Below are 16748 nucleotides of genomic sequence, written 5' to 3' on the forward strand. Positions count from 1 at the left end.
TTAGATGAGGAATGGGGAAACTGAGGCACAGGGAGATGTCTATCCAATTTTCCCTTGGGTAGGGTTTCAGTCCAGGTTTTAGTGTGTTTCAGGATCAAAAGACCATTCTCACCCTGTTTCCAAAGCCATCCCACAGCCTTCCTGACCATCCTACAGACTCTTGTTACCCCAGTGTCTCCTTGGCTATCTCAGAGCCTCCTTTTCTAATCAATAATTTTACTGAATCATTCCACAGTGCCCCACAATCCATCTCACATCCTTCTGAGCCATATCAAAATCATCGTGTCCATTTCTCAATCATATCCATATCTACATCATGTCCGTATCCATAATTCATTCCAGAAATCTCCCATGCTCATTCCCCCCATGCTTTTTTTTCCCTCCTTACCTATATCTCATAGAAATTCTACCTCCCTTTCAAGGCTCAGTTAAAATGTTAGCTAAAACAAGAGGTCTTTTCTAATTCTCCCAATCACGTTAATGCTCCTTCTTTAACCCCTCTCCCCACAATTGCTTTACATTTGTTTTGTTGATATTTTGCATTTACCTACCAGAGTACATGCTTGTTTTCCTCCATTAGAGTGTAAGACCCTTGAAGGAAATAACAGTTTGGCATCCTCAGCACCTCTACAGTGTCTGGCACATGCTAGGCACTTACTAATGCTTGTTGAATCGAATCGACCATCCCACAGCCTCTCTGTCCCTCCCACGCCATCCCCGATCCACTCCACATCTTCGTGAGCTATGGCATACTCTCCCAATGAAACCCAAAGCCTCCTAGAGCTATTCCTCAGCTTCCCTCGACTCTTCAACCTTCCGCCATCCCATAATTCTAGCACCCCACAATCTGCATGTCTATTTGAGTTTCCCTGAGCTAATTCGTAGCCTCCATGAGAAGTCCCACAGTAGTCTAATTATCCCAAAGCCGCTCTGCCCATCATAGAATATCTCTCAGGCATCCTCCAGCTTCCCAGTTCATGTCATAGTTTCCCTGTCCTCTGTCCTCAGGGTGATCTCCAGCACCTTGTCCCCTCAGTTCTTTCCCAGGCCATCATCCCTGCCTCAGCTGAATTTTTCTCCCATCCCTATCTTGATCACTTCGTGAACCAATTCCACTCCACACTGTCCTCTTCTTTTGAGTCACTTGTCCCTTTATTCCTACTACCTTTACTCCTACTCAGAGGCTGCTGAATAAAGCTGGAGAAAAATCACAAAACCACTCACTACAAATTCATATTACATAATCTCTGTTAGGCAACACTGTAGCAAGGCAATTCTTTTATACTCCTCCCTTAATTAACTCACTATCCCACTCACCATATACAATAGCTTTTCTAAAACTGTTCATCCTTCCTTATACTTCCCATAGTTCCTAATTCTCCCACTCTCTTGGCTGAGAACCTTGCCTCATATTTCAAAAAAAAAAAAATTAAAGCCCTTCATCAAGAATGTCCTCTTCTCTTTTCCTCCTCATCTCATGTCATTCGCATATCTTTTGCCATTATCTCCTCCTTTACCCCTGTCTCAAATGAAGAGATGATCCTCCATGCCAAGGCAAACCTCTCAATATGCACAGTGAGCCTATTCTATCCCATCTTCTCCAGCGCATTACCCCTCTATCATTCTCACTCTCTCTCATTTTCATCTTCAGTCTTTCTTTTTTCTTTGTTTATATGGTTTTTTGCTAGGCAATGTGTGCCCAGGGTCACACAGCTAATAAGTGTCAAGTGCCTGAGGCCGGATTTGAACTCAGGTCCTCCTGACTCCAGGGCCAATGCTCTATCCACTGCACCACCTAGCTGCCCCCAGTCTTTCTTTGTCTACTGGATTCTTCCCTATTGCAAACAAATATATCCAACTCTTCCCTATCCTCAAAAATTGCACTTGATCCATCCATCCTTGATAGCTATAATCCCATATTTCTCCTCCCTTTAGAGGCTAAACTCCTTGAGAAGGTCATCTTTAATCAATGCCTCTACTTCCTTTCCTATCACTCACTTCTTCACTCTCTATAGCCTGGCTTCATACCTTATCATTCAACTGAAACTGCTCTCAGCAAAGTTACCAAAGGTCTCTTAACTGCCAAGTCTAATGGCATTTCTCAATCTTCATCTTTCATGACCTCTCTGCAGCCTGTAATACTATTGACCACCATCTTCCCCTTGATACTTTCTTCTCTCTAAGTTTCTGTGAAACTTCTATCCTGCCTCTTCTCTTACCTGGCTGACCAATCTTTCTGAGTATCCTTTGCTGTATCTTTGTCCAGGTAACCCCTGTTAATGGTGGCGGTCCCCAGAATTCTGTCTTGTGCCCTATTCTCTTCTCCTTCTATGCTATTTTCCTTGGTGATCTTTTCAGCTCTCATGTATTTAATTATCATCTCTATGCTAATGATTCTCACAGCTCTTTTCCAGCCCTGACCTCACTCCTAACCTAATGTTAGGATGGACATCTTGCCATCTTGAACTAGGTGTCCCATAGACATCTTAAACTCAACATGCACAAAATTAAAGTCACCATCTTTTCTCCTATTTGACATATAGATATCTTAAGTTCAATATGTCCAAAACTAAAATCATCATCTTGAAGATGGCAGCATAGGGGCAGGGGTTCACCTGAGGTCTCCAAAATCCCCATCCAAAAAACTTTAAAATAATACCTTAAAATGAATTCTGGAGCAGTAGAACCAACAAAAGGATGAGGTGAAACAATTTTCCAAGCCAAGATAACTTAGAAGGTCAACAGAAAAGGTCTGTCCCACTGGGGTGAGAGTGGAGCATGGTTCAATGCAGGCTGTGCCCTGGCAACCCAGCAGCATGCCTTGGGGGCAACTGAGTAAGAAGCAGCAGCTCTGGAACTCTCAGCCTACAGAAGGTAAAGGGATCAGACAATTGATCAGAAGAAGATTACAAGGGACCCTTTGCCATGACCAAAAAAAAAAGAGCCTAGACATCATATTTCAAGAAATTATTAAGGAAAATTGCCATATCCTAGAACCAGAGGGTAAAATAAAAATTTAAAGAATTTACTGATCATCTCTCCTAGAAGAGATCCCAAAATGAAAACTCCCAGGAGTGTTATAGCTAACTTCTAGAGCTCCCAGGTCAAGGAGAAAATATTGCAAGCAGCCAGAAAGAAGCAATTCAAATATCATGGAGACATAGTCAGGATACCACAAGATTTAGCAGCTTCTACATTAATGGATCAGAGGGTTTGGAATATGATATTCTGGAGGGCAAAGGAGCTAGAATTACAAGCAAGAATCACCTACCCAAAAAAAACTGAGTATAATTCTTCAGAGGAAAAAAAAATGAATATTTAATGAAATAGAAGACTTCCAAGCATTCCTGATGAAAAGGCCAATGAGAAATTCCATTTAAAATAATTGTAGACAACACAAAATACTTGGGAGTCTACCTGCCAAGACAAACCCGGGAACTATATGAACACAATTACAAAACACTTCATACCATTAAAGTCAGAACTAAAGAACTAGAAAAATATTAATTGCTTATGAATAGACTGGGCCAATATAATAAAAATGATAATTCTACCTAAATTAATTTACTTATTCAGTGCCATACCAAACTACCAAAAATTGTTTTATAGAGCTAGAAAAAAATAATAAAATTCATCTAAAAGAACAAAAGGTCAAGGAAAACAAGAAAATCAGTGAAACAAATGTGAAGGAAGGTGACTTAGCTGTACTAGATCTCAAACTATATTACAAAGCAATAATCATCCAAAACAATCTGGTACTGGCTAAGAAATAGAGTGGTGTGTCCTCTGTTGATAATCTGCAATTTACTCTGTATCTATCTCGTTTGTAGACAGTTGTTTGCATGTTGTCTCCCTTATTAGACTGTGAGCTCTTTGAGAGCAGGGACTGTCTTGCTTTTCTTTATATCCCCAGCATTTAGCACAATGCTGGCACACAGTAGGCACTTAATCCATGCTTGTTGAATGACTGCCTGACAATGAGCCAGCCCTCAGGCTCATAACTACCCCATAGCCTTCCTAAATCATCCCTTAATCTGTCTTAGGGAATACAGACGTCAGTGAAGCTCTTCTATCTCTCCAACCCCACCATGGGGACCCTGTACTCAAATCATGCTAGGAAACTCACTGCTCAACAAAATAGCACTGAGTCTCCCCGCCTCCATGCACATTGTCTGGGACTCTGTTTTTTAAAACCCACCCCAGTCATCAAGGTCCAATTCCATGGCTACTCCTACGGTAAGTTCTTATGAATCAATTCCCTCTGGACCTCATGAATACTGATCATTGCCATGGCTGGCCTGAATCCCAACCTCACACATACACTAGTTACTTAAATCAAAATTTCCATGGGGAAAGTTAGTGAGCCAGAAGAATGGGGAATAGCTGGGACCCAGAAAATCCTCAGCTCTGAGTTGGAAAATGAAGTGGGTCAAAGGACAAGAAGCAAATGTGATTGATAGTGGATAATAACTGAAAATGCCTCCCTGCCAACCCCACCTCCTCCTAGCCATGTCTCTCTCTTGAGAAAATGGATGGAATTTAGGGAATTGCAGCAACAAGTGGTAGTGGAAATTAAGTGAACCACACTGACTCCCATCTTGTGACTCAGTTCAGGAGCTAGCTCAGTTCCATTTCTATTCAGTTATGGATCTAGTCCAATTTCTGTCCTGTGAAAAAGCTTTATCCAATTGTGGGAATTGCAATAAACAATAATTACATTGTTTGAACCTAGCCCTGCGTGGCTGGGGAGCTAGATTACCTCTACCAGCTGTTTAGAGACCCTTATGGGGTGTAGAGTGTGTTCAGGGAAGACTACTACCTCTTATGTGAGTGCTACCAGACCCTTTTCAGGGTTGTTTTCTACCTTTAGCGTCCACCTGATTCATTCAGCTCTCATCTGCGACTCCAAAAAAGCTGTAGCAAGAGCAGCAGCCATCCCCCAGTAAACCATTTTGGCAGACAAACCAGGTTGAGGGTAACAGACAGGCCTCAAACCTGTCAGTGAGTTGGGAGGGAGGGAGTGTCTATCCAAAACAGGTGAAGACTTCTCCCAGTGGAATGGGCAGAAGAGAGCAATTTGTTGCCAACAGCCATGAAGGCAGTCATGGCAAGTGTCATGGAGCATTTAGAGCTTGGCTAGACATCAAAAATACCAAGATCATACACTGCGTCCTGAGTCATCACCAGTCATCATGACTTCTGTCCTGCCACTGGACTCTGCTGACTCTGGAAGAGAGAGGGAAGCCATCAGCTTTGCACAACTCTGGCTCACTCAAATCCAATTTATGCATGAGTCAAAAGGCATCACCATTTTATCATTTTTACCTACCTCAACGTCCTGTGGGACGAGAAAGGGATGAAGCAGTAAGTGGGAATACACTGGGAGCTATATTCCCAATCCTGCACACAACTGTGTTCAGAGCCATAAGGTCTTCTTCTTACTAGACTGAAGCAGCAGTGGGATTTGGCAGCCCTCTGGGTGTCTGAGCAGCCTTTTTTTTTTTTTTAAGGCAATTGGGGTTAAGTGACTTGCCCAGGGTCGCACAGCTAATAAGTGTCAAGTTTTTGGTCTGAGACCAGATTTGAACTCAGATCCTTCTGACTTCAGGGCTGGCATTCTATCCACTGTGCTACCTAGCTGCCCCTGAAGCAGACAATTTTTTTTAAGGTGCCTTTTTTTATATATATAAATTTATTTATTTTTAGTTTTCAATATTCACTTCCACAAGTTTTTGAGTTCCAAATTTCTTGCCCCTCCCCCATCCCAAGATGGCATGCATTCTGAATACCCCTTCCCCTGGTCTGCCTTCTCTTCTATCTCTCCCCCCCTCCCTTCTCTTATCCCCTTCCCCTTCTATTTTCCTGTAGAGCAGGATAGACTTCTGTACCCCATTTCCTGTATTTCTTATTTCCCAGTTGCATGTGAAAACATTTTTTTTAAAACATGTGTTTTTAAAACTTTGAGTTCCAAATTTTCTCCCTTCCTCCCTCCCCACCCACCCTCACTGAAAAGGCAAGCAACTCAATATAGATTGTACATGTGCAGTTATGCAAAACACTTCCTTAGTAGACATGTTGTGAAAAACTAACTCTATTTCCCTTAATACTATCCTGCCCTCCCATTTATTCTATTCTTTCTTTTGATGAAGTAGACAATTTTTAAGGCACCTTTCCTAGGCCCTTCCTCATGCCATGAGGTGAGTAGTGCAGTCCTTTAAAAAAAAAGGCTGTAGGGGCAGCTAGGTGGTACAGTGGATAAAGTACTGGCCCTGAAGTCAGGAGGACCTGAGTTCAAATCCGGCCTCAGACCAAACACTTGACACTTACTAGCTGTGTGACCCTGGGCAAGTCACTTAACCCCAATTGCCTAAAAAAAAAAATTGTCTGCTTCACCCAACCCTGGCCTGCCTATCACAGTAGGAAAGGATTCTACCCTATACTAGAAACACAAAAAAAATGTACAAAAAGTTTTGTATAGATGATGCCACTGACCATCAGTACATGGAATGTGCACAGTCTTAAAGACAACACAAAATCCAGTAGACCTGAAAGATGAACAACTCTTGTTGTGAGAGAACCCAGCAGGTATCACATCCAAGTAGGAGCCCTGGGTAAAACAAAGACGGCCAGTGAGTTCCAGCTTACTGAAGTCAGATCTGGATACACTTTTTTTGGAGCAGCTGCAGAGATGGAGAGCACCAAAAAGGTGGTGTAGGTTTTGCTATCAGAACCAATCTAGTGAACAAGCTCATATGCCTACCAAAAGGAGTGAATGGGGGGCAGCTAGGTGGCACAGTGGATAGAGCACCAGTCCTGAAGTCAGGAGGACCTGAGTTCAAATCCAGCCTCAGACCAAACACTTGACACGTACTAGCTGTGTGACCCTGGACAAGTCACTTAACCCCAATTCCCTAAAAAAAAAAAAGGAGTAAATGACTGGCTCATGACAATGTGATTGCCACTTGGAGGAAAGCAGCACACCACCATCATCAGTGTCTATGCTCCCATCTTGAAGAACCCTGATGAGATCAAAGAAAAATTTTATGAAGACCTAGACACCCTCATCATCAATGTGCCAAAAGAATACAAGCTTATAATCCTGGATGACTTTAAAGCCAGAATGGGCACAGACTACCAGACAAGGCAGGAAATCCTTGGAATGGAGTTGGAAATAGCAACAGCAACTTGTGCGTCTCATCACCAACACCATCTCCCCTTTTATCTAAATGCAATAAAACTTCATGGATGTACCCTCTCAGCAAACATTGGCATTTAATAGATTATGTCGTTGTAAGGAGAAGAGACAGACAGGATACCAGAGCGATGAAGAGTTCATGTGGTGCAGAGTGCTGGACCTTTCAAAGACTTGTCCTCTTCAAGCTAAATATTTTCATTGAACAAAAGCAGCCACTCCAAGGCAAGATGACTGCCAGCAGACTTAATGTCAACAGATAGAGCACTTTTCTAAGTGGGAACAGTTCATTGCTAACTTGGAGGGAAAACTGAGCCAACAGACAGTTGGCAGTAGAGGAGCAGAAAAGGAGCGGGCAGCTTTCAGAGAGCTGATGTACAACACTGCATTTACTGGGCCAGAATACTCATGAACATCAAGCTTGGTTTGACAAAAATGATAGGGAAAATTAAGTAGCTGCTCAACAAAAAAAAATGATAACTCCACAGGATTTACTGGAAGAATAGTTCATCCATCTCTAAGAAGGCGGCATTTAATTCCATCAAAAGCAAAGTGCAGGGACAGCTAGGTGGCACAGTGAATAGAGCTCTGGCCTTGGAATCAGGGAGACCTGAGTTCAAATCCAGCCTCAGACACTTGACACTTAATAGCTGTGTGACCCTGGGCAAATCACTTAACCCCAATTGCCTCACCAAAAAGCAAAAAAAAAAAAAAAAGGAAAATGCAACATGTATAACTTGTATCAAATTGCCTCCCTTCTAAACAGGGGTGGGTGGAAAGGGGGGTTAAGAAAGTAAGAGAATTTGAAACTTAAATTTTTTTTTAAAGCATGTTAAAATTGTTTTTAATATGTAATTGGGAAAAAATAAAATATTAATTTTTTTTAATGAAGTGTAAACGAAGCTTAGGGATCCAAGATTCTTGGCTCAGTAAGAAGGCAGATGAAATTCAGTTTTACGCTGGCAGTAACAATCCAAAGCACTTTTATGACGCCCTGAAGGCTATGTTTATGGGCCAAAGACCTATGGTACACCTCAACGACTCGATGCAGATGGAGCCACATTGATTAGTGACAAGGACATGATCCTAGAGAGACTGAGCTGAACACCTCCTTAGTGTTCTCAACAGACCATCATCAGTCAATGCTGAAACACTGATCGTTTACTTCAGGTTGAAGTCAATCCCTCTGTAGCTGAGCTTCCAACTGAAGAAGAGATTTTGAATGCCATTAGGCTCCTCTCCTGTGGCAAAGTGCTTGGTGCTAATTCTATTCCAGCTAAGATTTACAAGACAAAGGGTCTCCTGCTAATACAAAAGCTGAATGAAATTGTTTCCAGTTATATAGCAAGAGGAGGTTATCCCCCAGGAGTTCGAGGATTCCTTCATTGTCCATCTCTATAAAGGTAAAAAAAAATTGGTTGTCCTATGACAATCACAGGGGAGGTTTTCTCTTAGTCATTGCCAGCAAGATTCTTGTGAGAGTCTGATCAGAAGGCTGATGCTGCACTTGTAAGACAGTCATCTACCCGAGAGCCAATACGGCTTCAGAAAGAGTAACAGAATGGTAAATATAGCATTTGCTGCCCAATAACTCCAGGAGAAATGCCAGGAGCAAAACAGAGGTTTGTATACAATGTTTGTTGATCTGACTGAGGCCTTTGATACTGTCGGTCACGAGGTTTTATGGAAAAATATAGCAGAATATGGGTGCTTGGAGAAGTTCTTCAGTATTATACTATCAGTATTATAAACAGCAGTTTCATGATGGCATGCTTGGACAAGTTCTGGATAATGGATGATACTCTCACACTTTTCCCAGTCATCAAGTGAGTGAAGCAAGGCTGTATGCTCGCTCCCATGACTTTTAGCATGATGTTTTCAGCAATGTTTTCAGAAGCCTTCAATGAGGACAAAATCAGCATCAAGGTCAGCTACCGCATTGATGGTGAGTTATTTAATTTGAGAAGGCTGCAAGCAAAGACTAAAGTGAAGGGAGAGTTGGTACATGGTCTTTTTGTTTGTTTGTTTGCAGATGATTTTGCACTCAATGAAACCTCTGAGGCTGAGATATAGTTAAATTGTGGGTCAATTCTCTGCTGCTTGTGCTAATTTTGGCTTAACAATTTACATCAAAAAACATAGACTCTCCACCAGCCAACACCACAACATACATACATGGAACCATCAGTTACAGCAAATGGAGGAATTTTGGATCCTGTGGATAAGTTCACTTATCTTGGCAGTATACTTTCCAGGAATGTACACATTAATGATGAGGTTGACACATGAATTGCCAGAGTTAGCTCAGTGTTTGGGAGGCTCCAAAGAAAAATGTGGGAGACAAGTGGTATTAGACTGCCTGCCAAACTAAAGGTCTACAAAGCTGTTGTGCTGACCTCACTGTTGTACACCTGTAAAACCTGGACAGTCTACCAGCACCTTGCTAGGAAACTGAATCGCTTCCATTTGAATTGTCTTAGGAAGATTCTGAAGATTGCCTGGCAGGGTAAGATCCAGACACCAAAGTCTTTTCTTGATCTGAAATGCCAAGCATTCAGACTACTGCAAAGAGCACGACTCCTAGTGGTCTGGCCACATTGTTCAAATGCCAAATGTACCTTTGCCTAAAAGACTATTTTATGGAGAACTCACACAGAGCAACCACTCACATGGAGGTCAGTAGAAGTGATACAAGGACACTTTCAAGGTCTCTCTGAAGAACTTTGGAATCAAGTGTGTGACATGAGAGACACTGGCAAAGAACCACCCAGCACGACATGCCTGAGTCAAAGAAGGTGCTGTGTTCTATGACCAAAGCTGAACTGCAGTAGCTCAAAAGAAACACAAGATGCTCAAATTTAGAGATATCTCCACTCCAAATGTTCACATGGACTATCTGTGCCTCACCAGTGGTAGAGCATTCAGAGCTCATATTGGTCTGTCCAGCCACCATCAGGTACACTATACCTTGACCCCAACATAGTGATGTCATTCTGGTCCTTTTTGAGAATGAAAGATAAGAACCAACCAGGAGACCCTTAACTGGGGACATGGGTTATGCTGATGAGAAACCAGTCAGAACCAAAGACTGATGCAAGGACTTTTCTCACAATTGTACTTCTCGAGCCACTGGTATGTCTTATCTGAAAACTGGTCCTGTATGATCTGTTATTGTTTCCATGTGCCTTTGATTGTTCACACACACTTGGTCAGGGGGAGAGTAGGACATCTCCTTTTCTGATTTCAGGGAATTGCCCCTCTTCACTGTCCCCTCCCAACTCAGAAAGTCCTTAATCTTTCCTCCAATTAGAAATCAGATACCCTAATGTTGTACCTTGGTTATTTCCTTTTAATTAATTGGCCTTATTTGATTAATTGTTTCTAATGTTTAAAGGTCTGTCTCCCCCTGTATTTGGGGTACAGGCTTTAGCGGAGGAAGGGGCCTGGTCCTGCTTTGCTGGGTAATTGACATGCGTTGTTTAATAAATTGATATGCTCAGAAGATCAGACCTTTGTTTCCTCAGTCATTTCATCTTTCACCCACCTCTCTGTCTCTCTCTCTCTTTCTCTGAAGACATCTTCTTACCTTGCCATTTAATCATTAAGCGTTCATTAAGACCCTACAGTGTGTCAGGAAATGTGCTAAGTAATTAATAAGCACTTAATGAATGCTTGTTTCTTTCCTTTCTGAGCTAAGCAATAGAATTACAAAGAAAGGGAGGGGGACGAAAAAGAGAAAAAAGGAAAAAAAGAAGGAAAGGAAAGAAAGGAAAACTGGTCCCTGCTCTCAAGGAATATACTATCTAATGGAGGAGATGATCTATTTTTTTTATTTTTTGTTTTCAGGCAGTTGGGGTTAAGTTGCCCAGGGTCACACAGCTAGTAAGTGTCAAGTGTTTGGTCTGAGGCCAGATTTGAACTCAGGTCTTCCTGACTCCAGGGCCGGTGCTCTATCCACTGCACCATCTAGCTGCCCCTGGAGGAGATAATCTACAAACAATTCTGTACAGACAAGATATTGATGATATAGACACAGATATAGATATAAATAAGATAAACTAGAGATAATCTACAAAGGAAAAGCACTATGGGGGACCAGGTAAGTCTTCTTACAGAAGATAGACTTTTTCCCAAGACTTTCAGGAAGCCAGGAGGCAGAGATGAGAAGGGAGAGCTTTCTAGCCATGGAGGATTTCGAATGCAAATGTACGGGGTCTGGAGTGTCTTGTACCAAGAACAACAAGAAAGTTAGTGTCACTGCCACAGTGTGTTCTAGCTCTCTATTTTTATATTTGTGTCCTCACATATTACCAGAGTGCCTGAAACAAATTCAGTGCTTAATAATTTTTTTTTATTCATTTATTCATTCACCAAGGGAAGCAAAGTGTTCCCTTCTCTCCTTATCTAGTTCAAGGTTAACTCTCTGGTAGTCATTTCTGTCCTTAACAAGATTATTCTACTTCACAGATTAAAAACAAAAATCAAAATAAACATTGAATAATTCTGCCCTTTTAATTTTCATCTACTCATCCTCCCCAAGGAGCAGTTCAATCTCTTTAATATTTCTGCATCAGGACTCTGGACTTACTCTCCCAATACATGCACACATGCACACATGCACACACACACATACACATGGCATACACATACACAAGTACACACATGCAAACACACATATACAAGCACACACATACATATACATGAGCACATACACATGCACACATACAAACACAAACACATATATAAACACACACACATATACAAACACATGCACACACTAGCATGTCAGGTCTCCAGAGAGAAGCTGACTAGATCATCCTCTCAGAATTTTAACAGTAACCCTAAAGGGTTATTAGGTTTTCTCTAATGCTATCAATGCAAAACCTCATTATGGTACACTTCCTTCCCCCTTATCAATCTCCATTTACCTCTTCAATATCATCTTCAATATCCATTTATATCTTCAATATCATTAATGAGTGCCCCATGCTCAACTTAGCACAATTATATCCGTCAGCTTTACAAAGAAGCATTTACTAAAAAGATGTAGCAAGAGCTAAAGTATAAAACTGTCTCTCAGAAGCAGGGAGCATACTATCCTCTCCACCACCTCTTTCCCTGGAAAGGATGAGCTCAACCCTAAAAGAAGCTATTTCCCCTGCCACATATACTTCTGAGTGGCATGGAACTCCCTTGCTGCACGACTCAGTGTCTTAGCTACCAGTGTAATCTGCCAGTGGGCTGGATCACACAGTTCACACCTCATGACTGTATTGGCACACCAGACTCAGCTATAAGCAAACTCTGGTACTGAACCTCTGTTGCTCTGTTGCTCTGACCTTTCAAAGCTCTCAAGTGGGCTGTGTAGTGAATAGAATGTTGGACCTGGAGTCAGTCAAATGTGCCCTCAGATATTTACCATATGACTGTGGATAAGTCACTTAACCTCTTTCTGCTTCAGGTTTTTTCAACTCTAAAACGGGAATGATAACAATAGCACTTATCTCCCAGGGTTGTTATAAGAATCAAATGACATAATATTTGTAAGGTGCTTATCACAGTGCCTGACACATGGTAGGTAGGTGCTTAAGAAATGTATATTTCCTTCTTTCCTTTCAAAGGAAAAAAGACATAAATAGGAGGTAGCCCCATCCTAGATACAGGCTTGCCTAGGAGGCCATGTTCACAGGTCCACAAGGTACCTCTTAAAGAACCCGCCCTCTAGAGGGATTCTTACACCCCATGGCTAGCAAGAAGAAAAAGAAAATTAACTTCTCCATTGGGACATTTTGCATCCACTCCCAGTTCTGGTTCAGCACCCAGCTTTTTTCTTACCATGTAGCAGGACAGGAGCCACTGAATACCTGCTTATGCTCTGAAGTGGTGAACCAGGTCCCTCCATTCCCCATCACCCCAAGCTCTCAAAAGGAGGCTCACCAAACTCCCATTCTTCTGGTCTGGGTCCTCATTTGTTCCAAATTGTTCTCTTCTCCCCAACTAGATAAAACACAAACAAACAATTCAGCCTTTTCTTTTTGGTCCTTAGTACTCATCCATGCTGACTGGTGAGTTAGTTTCCTGTATTTCCTCGGTTTTCTCTTTAGATAACTTCACCTTTCCTTCCTAATTGGAATTAGTTCTGTTACTGTCTTTAGAATTTAATTTTTTAAACTTTTTTCTCCTCCCCATCCCCCACCCCCATCAACGGATTTCCTCTCTAGGATTTTGAAGCATGAGATCCTAACCTATCCTTCTCATGAACCCTTTGAAATCTGCTCTGCCCTAATCACAACTTCACATGGGACTGTCCCCAGCTCCTCTTGTCTTTTTCTAAGACAAGAGTGTTCACTTCCTCCCAAAATTCTTGTCCTTTCTACTTAAGCAATCAATTCCTTCTTGTTAGTCAGAATTCAGTCCAGACTAGTTGGTCCTGCTCATGGCTCATTCCAAATTTTGAAGGCTGAAATTCTCGTTAGGGCAATTCAAGTATTAATTGATTCTTCTATTTTTGAAAGAGAAAATTCTAGTAGATTTCCGGATCATTGAAAGTCTTGTCTATCTGACTCTCCCTCCCCATCACATACGATCTCTTTCGAACCTACATCTTCCTTGCCTCCCCCATCCTCCATCCTTATCCTTACCCCCTCTAACACACTGCCCCTCTCTATCTCTGTCACTCTCTCTCCTGACTTCTTTCTCTCCTTTCTTCCTTCTTTCTCTTTTCTGCTCCTTTCTCACTTTGTCTCACTTCATTTGAAAGTCACTGATGAAAAGAGCGCTGATCTATGAGGACCCAGGTTCAAATGCTCCTGTGATGGTTGGTACCTGGGTGACTTTAGGCAAGTCACTTAACCTCTCTGGACCCTGATATCCTAATCTGGACAATAAAATTCGTGGTCTAGACAGCCTCAAAGATTCCTTTCAGCTCTAAATGTGTTTCCATATTAGAATACTACCTCCTTGTCAGTCAATCTCTGACAGCCTAATTTTCAGTCTGTCTGTGTTGGTTTTTCTTTCCTTCAGGTCTCACCAGGACAGAGTGAGTTGGTCATGATTTCACCTCCCAGTGTGAGCACAGTCCTAAGGCACAAATGCTGACTCCTGCCCCCTCCTAGATGCTCCCATCTCCCAAACAGACCCTGACACTCCCTTCCTATCTTTCCACTCTTGCATCCATCGAGACATCCCCTGCTTTGTGAGACTTCTCTGAGCTGTGGTCTCCATTTTTCACTCACACTGGTCCCACTAGGGGAAGGAAGGGGAGGATAGGACTTTCCAGGCTAGAGACAGGAAGTAAATGGTCTCTTTAGGTGGCTAGCAGATGTGGGGGTGGGGTGGGGAATACTGGAAAGAAGGCCCCTTTCCTAAAGCCCAGAAGTACCTCTCTGCCCACCTGCCCACAGACACTAGCCTGGAATTTCCATGAGCCCTACCCACCACTGGTGTGTCTACCACAGTCTTACTGAACCTCTTCTATCTGCCTCCTCCACTGGGACAATAATCAACATACATTTATTAAGCACCTAGTATGTGCCAAAGTACTGCTAGGTAATACACAGACAAAAAGAAAGCAGTCTCTGACTGTCACTAGAGGTGATCAGGAGAGGTGATCAGGAAGGTGTTGGGGGAACTCTAGATCTCAGATCAAAAGAGGAGTGATGCAACTGGTGATAGAACAAAAGAGAAACCTTTTAAAACAGGCCTAAAGGCTTTGATAACAACAAGAAAGGAGCTGTTTCCTACCATTTATGTGGATTCACAGAAAGGAAATGAGAGATGAGATGTTATTTCCAAATCACAGATGACAAACATTAAAAAATATATATGGCGCAGGGAATAAATAAAGAATGAATCCAGAGATTGAAAAGAAGCAGAAGACAGTGTACTATGAGAAAGAAACCTAGAAGAAGCAAAGATGACCATTAAACAGGATCCTAGTCTTCCAGAGGCAACAATGTGTAAAGATTCAAGCTTTAGAAACACCTCAAGGCTAACAAGTGAAAATGTTTCTCTGGGTCCACAGGTTACATAGGCAAGGGAAGAATTTCATGTTTCTTATATTAAGAGATGGTACAAGATATCTTCGATGTGTCTGGTCAGATAAACTGTGTCAGTGTTACAATGGAGTGGTCTTGTCTACAGAGAGTAGTGTGGCAGTGACTGGAACTCCCCATCTTATACCAGAAGGTAAGCAGGCCCTCATGATCTGAGTTGTGACTATTGGGAATTGATTGGCTTAGCCCCCGCTGGAGGAGCTGATAACCTGATAAGTGAAGAGCCGAATGTAGATGGCCAGATGAATAATAGACACATGATAACCAAAGGAGAGAACACATCCAAAATCTTAAAAGCAAATTCAGTAGTCACCAGATGCTTTAGAGATCACTTTCTTGATAGGAGAGTGACTACTCCTCCAACATTAGTACAAACACAGGTGGAAGGCGGTGCCACACTTTTTAAACTTGACTATTTTGGAGAAGAGGCACTTTTGACTCAGTCATCACAGTCATATTTGGAGACTTGCATCCCAACTTTTGGAGATGCCTTTTGTATTGTTTAGTCATACAAAGCAGAACAGCTCAGGACATGAAAACACCTAGCAAAGTACACTCACATTGAAGATGAGTGCCCTTTCTTGACTTTTGATGATCTCCTAAACCATCTGGAAGATTTGGTTTGTGATGTAGTAGACAGGATCTTGAAATCACTTGCAGCAAGCTTATTATATGAACTCAACCCGACTTTCACACCCTCCAAAGGATGTTTCAAACAGATGAACTACTCAGATGCCATTGTGGGCTAAAGGAGCGTGATATAAAGAAGGAGGATGGCACCTATTATGCATTTGGAGAGGATATCCCAGAAGCCCTGAGAGACTGATGACAAACACCACTAATGAACCAATCTCGCTGTGTCGATTTCCTGCAGAGATCAAGTCCTTCTATATGCCGTAATATCCTGAGGATTCCTGGCTTACCAAATCTGTAGATGTGTTGATGCCAAATGTTGGTGAGATTGTGGGAGGTTCCATGCACATCTGGGATGTTGAAGAACTGCTGAAGGGACATGAGAGAAGGCATTGATCCCACTCCTTGCTACTGGTACACTGATCAGAAGAAATATGGTCCACATGTCCCTCATGGAGGGTATGGCTTGGGCTTGGAATGATTCTTAACTTCGATTTTGAACAGATACCAGATCTGAGATGTGTGCCTGTACCCACGCTAAGTCCAGCACTGTACACCCTAACTGTCCAGTTCGTGACAACAATAGGAAATAATAGTACACACAGCTTAATGGAAAGATACAACTTCCCAAAATGAAATGATCCACCTTTTTTTTGTCCCATCACAGTGTCACTGCTTGTATTATCTGTTCTCATTGTTATAGTCACAATTATTTGAGATGTCCCAGAAATAAAATGACCTCAAATTTAAAAAAAAAAGCAGTCCCTGCCCTCAAGGAGATTATATTTTAATGGTGGGAAACCACTTGCCAGTGTCCTTGGTAAGAAGCAGTATGTTTCGTTGTTGTAGCAAAAAAAAAAAAATGGGGT

At 42.0% G+C, this 16748-nt stretch overlaps 1 pseudogene; it reads left to right on the forward strand.

Annotated features, from left to right (window-relative positions):
* Positions 1–11279: 11279 nt before the first annotated feature.
* Positions 11280–16441, forward strand: LOC110197432 (asparagine--tRNA ligase, cytoplasmic-like; annotated as a pseudogene).
* The last annotated feature ends 307 nt before the right edge of the window (positions 16442–16748 follow it).

Source organism: Phascolarctos cinereus, unplaced genomic scaffold, assembly GCF_003287225.1.
Source record: "Phascolarctos cinereus isolate Bilbo 61053 unplaced genomic scaffold, phaCin_HiC Scaffold_4;HRSCAF=312, whole genome shotgun sequence".
In the NCBI taxonomy this organism is placed as follows: domain Eukaryota; kingdom Metazoa; phylum Chordata; class Mammalia; order Diprotodontia; family Phascolarctidae; genus Phascolarctos; species Phascolarctos cinereus.